The sequence below is a fragment of the Eriocheir sinensis genome, chromosome 20 (assembly GCF_024679095.1).
Source record: "Eriocheir sinensis breed Jianghai 21 chromosome 20, ASM2467909v1, whole genome shotgun sequence".
Classification (NCBI taxonomy): Eukaryota; Metazoa; Arthropoda; class Malacostraca; order Decapoda; family Varunidae; genus Eriocheir; species Eriocheir sinensis.
The window spans coordinates 2,616,788-2,629,034 of NC_066528.1; the positions used below are offsets into that span (position 1 = coordinate 2,616,788).

Sequence of the window (12,247 nt, forward strand, 5' to 3'; positions counted from 1 at the left end):
GACGCAGTGTTTGGTAACCCGAGGAGCGCCAGTGTTTGCAGCTGTTCACATACTTGATGCTGGCTGGTGATGCTTCTGTTGTGTGTGTGTGTGTGTGTGTGTGTGTGTGTGTGTGTGTGTGTGTGTAGTAGTAGTAGTAGTAGTAGTAGTAGTAGTAGTAGTAGTAGGGCTAATGACCTCCAAGCTATGGAGCCCTCCATGATTATGTGTCGGGAAAATAAACATGGGTGGAGGTATCATTTATGTAGTAGTAGTAGTAGTAAAAAAAAAATAGTAGTAGTAGTAGTAGTAGTAGTAGTAGTAGAAAAAGGAGAAGAAAATGGAGAAGAATAAGAAAAAGGAAATGAAGAAGAAGAAGAAGAAGAAGAAGCAGTAGTTTTTTTGTTGCTATTGTGATTCTTCATATTTTTTTCTCGTTCTTGTTTTTGCTGCAATTTCCTCCGTTTTCTCGTTAGGTAAGAGGTGCAAACGAGCTCTCAAATCCTACCCATTCAAAAACTATCACAGCAACCCAGGCAATTACAGCACAAGAGAACACAAGTCACAGAACCAAGCGAGAGCAGCGAGGCATCGGGAGTGTCTCAGCAGCCAGGGAGTGTGAGAGTGAGCCACGTGAGGGAGCGGCGACCTTGGCCATCACTTGAGCGGCAGGTCAGGGCACTTTAACCGGTGATGTCACGTCCGTCTGCCTGGTGCCCCCTCACGCCCTCACTCACGCCACCCCCGCGCGCCTCGTCACACCACCTCAGCACGGGCACCTGACTTCCTGCCTCTGCCTTTGCTTGTAGACTTGAATTGATCTTCCTTAACGAGTTGAGAATCACCATGAAAGCCTTTTATATATATATATATATATATATATATATATATATATATATATATATATATATATATATATATATATATCTATATATATATATATATATATATATATATATATTTTTTAGGGCATACTTATTCAGACTTCTACTGTTATCAAGTTTTCACGCATCTGTTATCATATACTCCTCCGCGGTGCAGTGGTTGGCGTTCCTGTCTACATATCTGCGGGTCTTTATGAATCTGTCACAGCCATGAACTTGATTACAAGAGGAGCGCATTTACACGGTCTCCAATATTCATACCACTCGACCAACACAGCGAAGGCCAACAGCGATCCACAAAGGTAAGGAGTAGAGGGAACACTGTCACATAAAGACAAAATAAACAACGTCTTTTTGATAGTGTTGCCAATTACGTAGCAAATGTTTCCACGCCCTCTTGGCATTACACACACACACACACTCTCTCTCTCTCTCTCTCTCTCTCTCTCTCTCTCAGTATTCCCATCACGACCACTGCCATCTCTTATATATTCCCGTTTACTATTCTCCTCTCTACTACTATTACTACTACTACTACTACTACTACTACTACTACTACTACTACTACTACTACTGCTACTACTGCTACTACTACTGCTACTACTACTACTACTACTACTACTACTACTACTACTACTACTACTACTACTACTACTACTACTACTACTACTACTACTACTACTATAACACCCTCGGGAGCAGTCTACGTAAGGGTTTGTGTGTCTATGGAAACGCTCGAGTTCAAACTACCAAGAAGTCGAAGAAAACCAGAGACAGGGAGCGTTTGGGTTCATCAGCGATGGTTAAAAAAGGTCTCTCTCTCTCTCTCTCTCTCTCTCTCTCTCTCATTAATTCATTCATTCATCCTGTTTGCCTCTGTCTGTCTGTCTGTCATTAATTCATTCATTCATGTCTGTCTGTATGTGTGTTCGTCTCTCTCTCTCTCTCTCTCTCTCTCTCTCTCTCTCTCTCTCTCTCTCTCTCACACACACACACACGGGAAGGGTCTCGGCCGTCCCAACACCCGCATGATCCTCCCAGGCCCGCCCAACAACCCGCTTCCCGCCGCCCTTCCTCGCCCTCTCACGTAGACGCTTGTTGCTGCTCGTCTGGTCCTTGCTCGCCGTGATGTTTGTCTCTCACACTCCCTGCCACTCCTCTCCCTCTCCTCTCCTCACGATTACGTCACCTGTGTTTGTCTCTCACACTCCCTGCCACTCCTCTCCCTCTCCTCTCCTCACGATTACGTCACCTGTGTTTGCTTCTCATGCGCAGCTCCCATGACTGAGTGCGTGTTACTTAGACCCCTATTCTCAAACGTTTCGGGGCTTACACACACACACACACACACACACACACACACACACACACACACACACACACACACACACACACACACACACACACACACACACACACACACACACACACACACACACACACACACACACACACACACACACACACACACACACACACACACACACACACACACACACACACACACTTGATAAGGTTTTCGTAGAGGTTGTGTTAATATTTCCATGGGTAGTTTTGTGACCCTGGTGGTAGTTTGAGAAGGCTTCTGCACCATGAAAGGATATAATACTCAGGAATACCCGACTAATTTAATTTTCGGCCTTTGATATTAGTTGATGTGAGAGCCTTGAAAGCGTCTGAGAGTACATATATGAATCGTAAGTACCTTCAAAAGCGACAAACTTGATATATTATATAACCTAAACAAATCAAAACATGTCACAGTTCTTCAGTGACGAGTGATAATTACTGGAACATGAATATTAATCAACGTAGATTATTCCTTTCAATCTGATAGTAATCATAACACTATACGAAGGTAATGACAAATGCGCCAGTGAGCTATTTTTGTAACTCATTTGCTTTGCCCTTGATCTGCCTCCTTTACTCTATAGAAAAAAAGGTAAATAAAAATACGGGAGTGAAACAGATCGTACTCGTATGTGTGTATAATTCATGTCCCTGTTCCCTGTCAGTCCACAAAACAAAGCAAAATAACCTTCCCCTTTGCCCTGGTGAACAATACTACCTGACTGTCTGAACCACCGCTTTCTATACAGGCCAATCCTAATCAATAATTCCCCGCCTATAAGTAATGCACAGGTTCGAGTTTTCATTATTTTAGGGGAAGGAAACATTGTAAAGTTCATCTCCCTGTTCTCTCTACGTCCACAACAAACATTACTCTCCAGTCTCGTGCTGGTGAACAATACTATTTGGCTGTCAGAATCATCATCAGTAATTCCACGCCTATAAGAAGTAATGCACAGGTTCGACTTTTCATTATTTTTGTCCCATAGCTCCACCACACGCCCGGCCGTCCTTCACTCGGCGCTCGTGCTCCTCTTATCATCCACCACAGGGTCGCGCATAAAACATTGAGTCTCATACAGTATTGGATAAAAATTGAAATGCCGGGGATAGTTGCCATAAATACCACTTTTCCATAAGCCGTACGTCATGCGCACCGCCTGAATTTTTTTATGCCCAGCGATACAATATTGCAAAACACAGAAATATGGAGGAAATATGTAGTTTTAAATCACAGAACATTTAAAACACTAAAATGATTATCTCTCTCTCTCTCTCTCTCTCTCTCTCTCTCTCTCTCTCTCTCTCTCTCTCTCTCTCTCTCTCTCTCTCTCTCTCTCTCTCTCTCTCTCTCTCTCTCTCTCTCTCTCTCTCTCAAAAGTAGGTCCATATTCTCATACATTTCGGGGCTTACACACCTACATTGAATAAAGCTTTCGTAGAGGTTAAGTTAGTATTACCAAGGGTAGTGTTATGAGCCTAGGGACAGTTTGACAAGGCTTCAGCACTATGAACGTGAAAAACACTCATCAGAACCCAACTAATCTCCTTTTTGGCCTTGGGAAATACTTAATAAGGTTTTCATAGGGGTTGTAGGTACTTCCAAGGGCAGTTTTATGAGCCTAGTAATAGTTTGGCAAGGCTTCTACACCGTGAACGTGAAAAACACTCAAGGGAACCCAACTAATCTCTTTTGTGGCCTTGGGGAATAGTTGTTGTGAGAGCTGAAAGAGTCTGAGGATTGTGTTAGTATTGGCAACGGTAGTGTTATGAGCCTTGTAATAGTATGACAAGGCTTCTGCACCATGAACGTAAAAAAAAACTACTCATGAGAACCCTTTGGAAATAAATGTTGTGAGTCGAAAGCGTCTAAAACTCACAACAGCTCTCTTAGCCTGGCAACAATAGGTCAAGAATAGCGGCGGATCATCACGAGAGGGAGAGAGGAAGCGACGAGAGGCATACAGGGAGAGCGAGACACCTTCACCACCGCCGCAGCCCCATCCCACCTTGAGGCCGAATTATGGAGCTATTTATAGAGAGAGAGAGAGAGAGAGAGAGAGAGAGAGAGAGAGAGAGAGAGAGAGAGAGAGAGAGAGAGAGAGAGAGAGAGAGAGAGAGAGAGAGAGAGAGAGAGAGAGAGAGAGAGAGAGAGAGAGAGAGAGAGAGAGAGAGAGAGAGAGAGAGAGAGAGAGAGAGAGAGAGAGAGAGAGAGAGAGAGAGAGAGAGACTACTGACCGACCGAGCAAAATATGAAAATCTGAACAAAAATATGAAAACAAAACAAATATCGCCTCATGACATCGTCCGCGCCAGCAGGAAACATTACGAGCTGAATTTTAAGCGTCCGATCCGTGGTTTAAATAAGCGTTTAAATGCCGCCACTCACACCGCGCCGCTGGGTCAAGGTCACGGGCCGGAAGATATTGATAAAAAATACCTCCATGCAAAACAAACTGTGATGTGTTTAGCGAGGAGGAGTTTTCTTCTCGTGAGCAGCAGCAATATTAATGTGGAGAGCAGCGGCGCTTAACCTCTTTAATAGCACGCAGAAAAACGGTCCTTTCCCTCCACGCCCCCCCTAGGAATGGGTCTTTCCCTCCACGCCCCTCAGGAATGGGTCTTTCCCTCCACGCCCCCCCTAGGAATGGGTCTTTCCCTCCACGCCCCCCCTAGGAATGGGTCTTTCCCTCCACGCCCCCCTAGGAATGGGTCTTTCCCTCCACGCCCCCCCTAGGAATGGGTCTTTCCCTCCACGCCCCCCCTAGGAATGGGTCTTTCCCTTCACGCCCCCTAGGAATGGGTCTTTCCCTTCACGCCCCTCCTTTGAATGGGTCTTTCCCTCCACGCCCCCCCTAGGAATGGGTCTTTCCCTCCACGCCCCCCCTAGGAATGGGTCTTTCCCTCCACGCCCCCCCTAGGAATGGGTCTTTTCCTCCACGGCCCGCTGGGAATGGGTCTTTACCTCCACGCCCCATAGGTATGGGTATTTCCCACCCCGCCCCCCTAGGAATGGGTCTTTCCCTCCACGCCCCGCCTAGGAATGGGTCTTTCCCTCCACACACCCCTAGGAATGGGTCTTTCCCTCCACGCCCCCCTAGGAATGGGTCTTTTCCTCCACGCCCCCCAAAAAATGGGTCTTTCCTCCAGGCCCCCCTAGGAATGGGTCTTTCCTCCACGCCCCCCCTAGGAATGGGTCTTTACCTACACGCCCACCCTATGAATGGGTCTTTCCTCCACGCCCCCCTAGGAATGGGTCTTTCCTCCACCCCCCTAGGAATGGGTCTTTCCTCCACGTCCCCTAGGAATGGGTCTTTCCTCCACGTCCCCCTAGGAATGGGTCTTTCCTCCACGCCCCCTAGGAATGGGTCTTTCCTCCACGTCCCCCTAGGAATGGGTCTTTCCTCCACGCCCCCTAGGAATGGGTCTTTCCTCCACGCCCCCTAGGAATGGGTCTTTCCTCCACGCCCCCTAGGAATGGGTCTTTCCTCCACGCCCCCTATGATTGGGTCTTTCCTCCACGCCCCCCTAGGAATGGGTTTTTCCCTCCACGCCCCCCTAGGAATGGGTCTTTCCCTCCACGCCCCCCCTAGGAATGGGTCTTTCCCTCCACGTCCCCTAGGAATGGGTCTTTCCTCCACGCCCCTAGGAATGGGTCTTTCCTCCACGCACCCCCCTAGGAATGGGTCTTTCCTCCACGCCCCCTAGGAATGGGTCTTTCCTCCACGTCCCCTTTGCATATAAAGATAATATTCTCTCAGACTTAATAAACAGTGGTAAGGCTAAGAAGACTAGTTTTAAGTTAGGAAAGCAGATATTTTTGCATTTAGCACAAAACTCTCAACAGTGGCCCACGCTCTTGATAAGATCTATCTATCTATCTATCTATATATCAGACCTGGATTCCCGACAACGGGGGCAGCCACGGCAAGGCGCACACCCTCGCAACCGCAGAGTCACACAAACGATGCCCCCGCCGTCGACAGAGAAGGGCGGTTCTCCCGCAGCCATATATCCCATACTTTCCCCAGCGCTCGTGCTCACCCTGGAAATTACTAACACCCCCTATTTTTTTTTTTTCGAGGGACGCAGTAAAGCCAGCGAGGGTAACAATTGCCTCAAAACATCAGCGGCTGCAGCCAGCCCAGTCATGTACCTCCCGTTACGTGACTCAGTACAACGCGGCTTACACGTCGGCATTCCTGTGTCTTCACAATTCGAGGCTTCTGTAAAGTGACGTCCGCTGTGCATTCTCGTCATTAAAGCCGCGAGGATTTGCTCAGCACTGATTCACGGACACTTTTCGTCCTCGTCAAGTGATTCAGGGATAAGAGTTGCTCGTGTTGTGGCTCACCAGACTTTTGTGGTGTTTGTTATTCATCGAGGCTGCATTTAACCCTTTTGTGTTCGGCTATGACGCTTTTTTTAAAGCTAGTAAATGCGTCCATTGTGAGCGTTGTATCCGTGCACTCGGTACCCCGACAAATGCGTGCTGTCCATTACTGCAACGCGCACATTCGTACATCAGTTTCAATAATGGCGCCGCTCCGCTACCATAACGGGACTGCGAATAAAAAATGGACCAAACATTGACTAGTAAGTTGTCAGCGTCGGTGTTTACCAGGGTTGGATCAAATACTGATTTTTTATAAGTCAAATACAAATACAAATACTTTTGTTCGGAATTCCAAAAATTCAAATACAAATACAAATACTTTTATTCCTGAATCTAAAAATACAAATACAAATACTTTTATTCCTGAATCTAAAAATACAAATACAAATACTTTTATTCCTGAATCTAAAAATACAAATACAAATACTTTTATTCCTGAATCTAAAAATACAAATACAAATACTTCTATTCCTGAATCTAAAAATACAAATACAAATACAAATACTTCTATTCCTGAATCTAAAAATACAAATACAAATACTTTTATTCCTGAATCTAAAAATACAAATACAAATACAAATACTTCTATTCCTGAATCTAAAAATACAAATACAAATACAAATACTTCTATTCCTGAATCTAAAAATACAAATACAAATACTTCTATTCCTGAATCTAAAAATACAAATAAAAATACAAATACTTCTATTCCTGAATCTAAAAATACAAATACAAATACTTCTATTCCTGAATCTAAAAATACAAATACAAATACTTATATTCCTGAATCTAAAAATACAAATACAAATACAAATACTCCTATTCCAGATTTCAAAGATACAAATAAAAATACTCCTGAAATTATACAAAAAATATAGAGATACTTTTTTCACAAGTTTACACTTCACATCATAATTGCATTTTATCATCATTAATGCCCGGAAGGTTTCCGGGCCGAGTTTTGCTCGCTTAGGAGTGTAAAAATTGCCGGCCTTACTAAACACCCTCTCAGATGGTGCCGGTAACTAACAGGTTCTTGCCTACCACAGGCTCAAAGGGTCAACGGTGCGGAGATGAGTACCTACCGCAGCCACACACAGCTATTTTTTTTTTCAGCAAAGGAGACAGCACAAGGGCACACAAAAAGGAAACAACAATAAAAAAAGCCCGCTACTCGCTTCTCCTGTAAAGAGTCCGAAGAGGTGGCCGAAAGAGAAGTCAACTACGTGAGAAGATAGCGTAAGAAGAATAGCGTATGCACCCGCCTTTAACTGTACCTTCAGTTTTCTTCCTTTGGTGTCATGGCTAAGTGCAATGGTTAACACACATACTCTCTCTCTCTCTCTCTCTCTCTCTCTCTCTCTCTCTCTCTCTCTCTCTCTCTCTCTCTCTCTCTCTCTCTCTCTCTCTCTCTCTCTCTCTCTCTCTCTCTCTCTCTCTCTCTCTCTCTCTCTCTCTCTCTCTCTCTCTCTCTCTCAGCCAAGGTCTTGCAGCGCTTGGAGACCCGAGTCAAGTGATCACTGAAACTGGTCGTCAGTTATTCTCTGTTTTGGCTCATTTTTTTTTTCTTCAACGTCTTCTGCGTAGTCATCGAAATGGCCGCCTCTGTGTTAAGGCTGAACTTGACTGAAAAAAAAAGGTTGTTCTTTTTCAAGGACACACACACACACACACACACACACACACACACACACACACACACACACACACACACTTAATCAGGACTGAAACGCGTATTCCCACTCTTTCCTCACCCCTGCTATTCTCTCTCTCTCTCTCTCTCTCTCTCTCTCTCTCTCTCTCTCTCTCTCTCTCTCTCTCTCTCTCTCTCTCTCTCTCTCTCTCTCTCTCTCTCTCTCTCTCTCTCTCTCTCTCTCTCTCTCTCTCTCTCTCTCTCTCTCTCTCTCTCTCTCTCTCTCTGTAAAGTACGTAACAATAGAGAGCGGAGAATGAGTTTTAAACGCTCGACGAAGTTTAAGAAATGTGCCGTAAGGTTGTGACGGAAACTGAAGTGCTAAAAGGTGCCGCCTCGCTAGCTACTGCGTACTACTTGCTGCTATACTGTTATCATCATTATTGAGCACCGTGAATGGGGTATACCCGGAAGAGTACAAATATCAGTAGTTATACAAAGTCTCTTACTCTGCCACATCCAAGACACAGATAATCAAAAGGATAAAGATTGGGGAGCAGCGACGTAGCGATCTTTTTTTTTCTGTATCCTCTTATTTTGGTCCTTGAGCTTTCTGTCTTCTGTGTTAAAAAAAAAAAAAACTGCCAAGTCTTTATCTCATCGATTTCCATTTTTTTTTAGCAAACTCTTTATCATTGTTAGCTACCATTTATTATTTTTTTTTTACTTGACGCTTTTCTTCGTTTTATTTTTTGGCTGCAGAGGGGGAGGGGGGGAAACCATAATAATCCAAATTCTTCCTATTACTCTGTCCTACCTCCCCCCTCCCTCCCTCTTCTTGCCTCCCTGCCCCCGTCCTTCCCTTCCAGCTCAAGGTCGGACCGGAACTAAGGACTACACAATGAAAAAAAAATTGTGGCAGGAAAACGTGTCGGTAGAACTGACCATGACTGATGACGGACTAGATAAGTAAACAAATAAATAAGATGAACAAATAAGATAAACAAATAAACAAATAAAAGATATAGAGATAGAACTTATTTTATTTATGCGGATTTTTTATTTATTTATCTACTTTTGCCCTTGAGCTGCTTCCTTAACTGAAAAAAAAAGATGGATAGATAAACATAATGATAGATAGCCATGCAGATAAATAGATAAAGAGTCAGACAAATACATGTTCGATCGTTAGATGATTTGATAGTTAGTTAATAGGTAGTCCAATAGTACCCTTGTACAGTACCCTTAGTTAGATAGGTAGTTAGATAGGTAGTTTAATAGTTAGACAGTTTGAATTAGTTAGTTAGTTCGTTAATTTTACTGTATTCTGTATTTGTTTATTTATTTATTTATTTGGATTATTTTTTTGTTTTTGTTTTATTTTATTTTGGTGTTATTTTTTTTCTATTTGTTTCTTTTTCCTTTTCTTTTCTTTATCTTTTTCTTTGTTTTCTTGCTGTTGTTTTTCTTTTTTGATGTTCTTTTATTTCATATCATCCTCTTGTTGATGTTCATTGGTCTGGGTGAGCCGCTTTCCTCCCAGAAGAGACCCACCCATAATTTTGGTGATGTTAGTTAGGGGTCGAAAGGTGGATGATGTTTCTTATATTTTTCTTTTGATGTGTTTTTCTTCTTGCTTTTCTTTTCCGATGTTTTTTTCTGTTCTTTTTCTTCTTATTTCTTTTCTTCGTGTTTTTTAATGTTCTTTTATTTCATATCATCCTCTTGTTGATGTTCTTCGTTGGTCTGGGTGAGCCGCTTTCCTCCCAGAAGAGACCCACCCATAATTTTGGTGATGTTAGTTTGGGGCCGAATGGTGGATGATGTTTCTTTGTATGTTACTTTTCTTGACGTTGTTCTGTTATTGTTGTAACTTTTCTTTTGCGATGTTTTTTTTCTCTTTTTCCCATTTTTTTGGTGTTCTTTTCTATATCATCCCTTTTTGATGTTCTTTGGTCTGGATGAGCCTCTTTCTCCCCAGAAAAGACTCACCCATAATTTTGGAGATGTTAGGGCCTGAAGGTGGATGATCTGTGTTTTTTATTTTATTTTCTTGATGTTTTGTTACTATATTTTCCTTTTTCTGGTGTTCCTTTTTATTTTCCTTTTCTTTGGTGTTCCCATCACGTGGATTGTCTACGACATCTAACGAGCACCACAAGCCCCGGTTTATTGTTCGGAGTTTGCTCTCCTAGGCAGACTGCCCACCACGGCTGACGAGCTCCACCTGCCCGGGTTTATTGTTCGGAGTTTGCTCTCCTAGGCAGACTGCCTACCACGGCTGACGAGCTCCACCTGCCCGGGTTTATTGTTCGGAGTTTGCTCTCCTAGGCAGACTGCCTGTCACGGCTGACGAGCTCCACCTGCCCGGGTTTATTGTTCGGAGTTTGCTCTCCTAGGCAGACTGCCTACCACGGCTGACGAGCTCCACCTGCCCGGGTTTTATGATCGGAGTTTGCTCTCCTAGGTGTATTACCTATGACGGCTCACGAGCCCAACCTGCCCGGGTTTTATGATCGGAGTTTGCTCTCCTAGGTGTATTGCCTATGACGGCTCACGAGCCCAACCTGCCCGGGTTTATTGTTCGGAGTTTGCTCTCCTAGGTGTATTGCCTACCACGGCTCACGACCCACACCTGCCCGGGTTTTATGATCGGAGTTTGCTCTACTATGTGTATTTCCTATGACGGCTCACGAGCCCAACCTGCCCGGGTTTATTGTTCGGAGTTTGCTCTCCTAGGTGTATTACCTATGACGGCTCACGAGCCCAACCTGCCCGGGTTTATTGTTCGGAGTTTGCTCTCCTAGGTGAATTGCCTACCACAGCTAACGAACCTCACCTGCCCGGGTTTGTAATCGGAGTTTGCTCTCCTAGGTGAACTGCTTTCGCTAACGACCTCCACCTGCCCGGGTTTGTAATCGGAGTTTGCTCTCCTAGATGAATTGCTTTCGCTAACGACCTCCACCTGCCCGGGTTTGTAATCGGAGTTTGCTCTCCTAGGTGAACTGCTCACGCTAACGACCTCCACCTGCCCGGTTTTGTAATCGGAGTTTGCTCTCCTAGATGAACTGCTTTCGCTAACGACCTCCACCTGCCCGGGTTTATTTTTCGGAGTTTGCTCTCCTAGGTGTATTACCTATGACGGCTCACGAGCCCAACCTGCCCGGGTTTATTGTTCGGAGTTTGCTCTCCTAGGTGAATTGCCTACCACGGCTAACGAACCCCACCTGCCCGGGTTTGTTGTTCGGAGTTTGCTCTCCTAGGTGAATTGCCTACCACGGCTAACGAACCCCACCTGCCCGGGTTTGTTGTTCGGAGTTTGCTCTCCTAGGCAGATTGCCTACCACGGCTAACGAGCCCCACCTGCCCGGCGTTGTAGCCGAAAGATCTCCGGCACCTCCGTCGGGGTCCCGATGGACGCCGAGGCGCCCTGCCGGGAGCCCTCCAGTCCTGCCATGCTCGCCTGGGAGACCTTGGGCTCGCTGGCGCTCCACCGCCCCGCCGATTCGAATAGGGCGGATGCAAGAACTCGCTTCTTAAAACTACCAGACTGGATTATAAAATTAATCATAAAGGCCGTGAAGGCGCCGGTCACCGCGTTTATCGGTTCTTGGATGAAGGACCGATGGGCCTCGGGGACGCGCACAAGCATCATAAGGAATCCTCGCCGCGGCTTCCGGCGCAACATCCGTTTCCCTTTTCTTTCTTACTTCCAATTTTTCTTTTTAATTATATTTTCTTTCTCTGATTGACTGATTGATTGATTTTACATAGTAAGAATTGGTTCACCAATTAACGTCTTTCAGGTACATTGCATTCACACACCTGCTGAGGGAGAACACCAGTGAGCGTGTTGACTCACGAGGACGGCCCACTAAAGTTTCCTAACATTTGTATTGGGCTGCCACTTCTCTTTAGTCGTCTGTTCCTCTATTTTTCTCTTCTTTATTTCATTCTATTTCTCCCTTTCTTTCATCCTTGCTCTCTATACATATATTTCTTTCA

The 12,247-nt window shown here is 44.8% G+C and overlaps 1 long non-coding RNA gene across 1 annotated transcript; it reads right to left on the reverse strand.

Moving 5' to 3' along the window:
• Nucleotides 1–9,594: 9,594 nt before the first annotated feature.
• LOC127001094 (uncharacterized) lies at nt 9,595–11,536 on the reverse strand. The gene is made up of 3 exons (XR_007754687.1): nt 11,402–11,536; nt 10,946–11,333; nt 9,595–10,809 (listed from the first exon to the last, which is right to left on the reverse strand). It is a non-coding gene; the product is annotated as an uncharacterized LOC127001094 (long non-coding RNA).
• Between the last annotated feature and the right edge of the window lie 711 nt (nt 11,537–12,247).